At 34.0% G+C, this 2,827-nt stretch overlaps 1 long non-coding RNA gene across 1 annotated transcript; it reads left to right on the top strand.

Moving 5' to 3' along the window:
* The first annotated feature begins 636 nt into the window (after positions 1-636).
* On the top strand, positions 637-2,456 carry LOC127106685 (uncharacterized). The gene is made up of 2 exons (XR_007795453.1): positions 637-1,172; positions 2,027-2,456. It is a non-coding gene; the product is annotated as an uncharacterized LOC127106685 (long non-coding RNA).
* The last annotated feature ends 371 nt before the right edge of the window (positions 2,457-2,827 follow it).

Here is a 2,827-nt window from a genome sequence, read left to right on the forward strand (position 1 = left end):
GGATGGATCATAAATCATACAAGAAATGGGGAATAATACATACAAGCCTACAATAATACCATGCCCTAAAATCAATCCAGTGACAATGGTAGAAATCAAACATGTTCATAACCATGCATCATGCACTAAATTTGATTAATAATGAATGCAAAACTCTAGAGAAAACATAACAAAATCATGAATTTTTAATCAAAGAAAAGTGGCTAAGATCAACTACAGAGTTAAGAGTTTAATTAATGTGAATCTAATTGTAAAATTAACTAAAAACTATGATCAAGTTCTAAACATTATTGTTATTATCATTTTTCAAAATGGATAAAAAAATCCAATCAACCTAATTAATCATGTATTATTATCTTTCTTAACATTTTCAATATTAATATAAAAAATGCTAAAATGACTAAAAAATGAAGAAAAAAAAGACAAAAGAATTTCCTAAAAAAAACAATATATTGAAACACACGAAGAAAAAAAAAGTAAAAAAGAAAGAGAGATAAAGGGGTTAAAAACCAGAACCAGGCGCAGACCCATGTTTTGAAGCCCAATTGCCAATGGTCTGGGTTCGGGGGAGGGGGAGGGGGGGGGATAGCGCTGAAATCGGAGTGCAGGGAGGCAATTCTGTTGGGCCAAGGATGTTGAGGCCCATTGGTTGTGAATCACTCAGCAAGGGTGGTATTGAGTCAAAATCAGAGGTGCAAGAGGTATTTTGGATAGGCCTAGGGCCCTTAGCCCCAAAGCTAATACACAAGAGGGAATGGCTCATGTTTCATTCCAATCACCATGTTTAGACCATCAACCCTTATCAACCTTGGCCAAAAAACATTACCTCTGCCGCGCCGGAAATCGCCTCCGACGGTGGCGGAGAGGCAAACACCTCAACCTTCATATCAATCCATGTGTTTCACCGCCTTTAATCCAAATCCCACCTTGCTTTTCTCTGATTATTAAATAAGAATTAAAATCGAAACCTAAACATCAAGAACCCTAAATCCTAAAACCCATAAATTAACCTTCAATCAACCCAATTCCGATCCATAACCATATGGATATCACTCTACAACACTTATATAATCAATTGGTAGCGAAAATAGAAGAGAACAAGAAGAATCGAGGGAGCCTATCAGAGCATCTTAGAGATGAAGATGCAAAAATAATCATGTATTTTGAGTAAGGTGAGTGCTTCGATATTCAATCCCACACCTTCTTCTTCTTCTTCTTCTTCAAATTCCTTAGTCCTTAGGAATCTGTGATGTTTGTGCTTGCTCTATGAATTGCTCTATGATTGAGAGTGATGAGAGGTAGAGATAAATGCAGTGAGGATGAGAGAGTGATGATTGATGAGCAAATTCAGTTTAGTGTGATTTAACTCTATTAGCTTGGAAATCATGCAAAGTTAGTTAAGATCAAAATCTGGTAGAGTCAGTTAGTTAGGGATTCTGTTATTAATTTTGTGAGTGGTTATTGTTAAATGATGAGTTATTGAAGCTCTGTTAAAAGTTAGTTACATTCTGTTATGAAATGTTAAAAGGTTAGTTAGTTAGGATGGTTAAGATGAACTCTGTTAGTTGTTGATTGTCATGAAATTGATTTGAATTAATTGATGGACTCAAAACATGCTTGATACTTACAGTCAGTGTAAATAAAGTTAGGTTTGGAATGTAGAGTCATTTAGAGTTGCATTGATTAGAGTTAATTGAGTTGGGATAAACACTAAGTGCCAAACTTCAAACTGATTTGAATTGGTTGAGAATAATTTGTTGTGTGGAGTAGTTCTTAAGATGGTGGCCCTATTTATACACATGAAAAACAATGGATTATTCATTGCTATAGTAACCGATATTGAATGAAATTGGTGATCATGGCCTTGTTGTTGATTCTGTTAGAAGATTGACATTAGGATAAATATGAAGTGTTCATTTTTAGTGATGAATGCTAGTGAACCAAATTATTTTAGCCGTTGCAGAATGTTTGTTGGATTTTTATTGTTAGATAAATTGTATTAGTCTTATAAAGTTCTTTTTTTTAGGATTTTGAAATTGGAATTGTGGATTGTTGGTTGTAATGTGATAACTATGCTTGAATGTTAATGTTAGCTTCATGAACTTGAATTGAGGAATTGTGATTGGTTTGTTTGATGGAGGGCTGGTATGGGCTTGAGATGAGGATATGCTCATGAAGGTTTTGGTCAAGGTATGGCACAAAGTTGGCATGGAATCACATGGATCATGAAGAAACCTTTGGCAATTCAAGGCATGTGAAGTTTGGAGTCATCAAAGACTATGAATTGGGAAATGATTTAGGATAACATAGTTAACTTTAGTCAACCGTTTGACCAAAAAGTCAATAGTTGACCAAAAGTTAACTGTAGGTGAAAATGTAATTTGTATGAAATTGTGATATTGTATTTGGTGTATTGAAAGTGTAATCTTTTGGAAATGAAAAGTCTTTTATATTAACTTGGGCATTAAGAAACATATTTTCTCTCCAAAAAAGAAATGAATTTGAATTTGAATGCTTGACCTATGAAATAACATGAATCAAGATATTTGAATCTTAATCAAACAAGCTAATGGACCAATTCATAAACCAAAAGATCAGTTGAATCTAAATGTAATCCAAGACCAAGCTAATGCCAATATGCAATACCAAGCATTCCATGTGTACCCGAACCTAGGAATTAGGGTTCCATGTCAATGTAACACAAATCCAAAAGGTTTGATCCAATGGAAGAAGATACATGCCAATCAACAGGAATCAAAGCATAAAACCTTTGGATCAATTATATTGTTTACAAAAAATGAAATGAGAAAAATGACCTAAATGCTTA

The sequence above is a fragment of the Lathyrus oleraceus genome, chromosome 7 (genome assembly GCF_024323335.1).
Source record: "Lathyrus oleraceus cultivar Zhongwan6 chromosome 7, CAAS_Psat_ZW6_1.0, whole genome shotgun sequence".
Classification (NCBI taxonomy): Eukaryota; Viridiplantae; Streptophyta; class Magnoliopsida; order Fabales; family Fabaceae; genus Lathyrus; species Lathyrus oleraceus.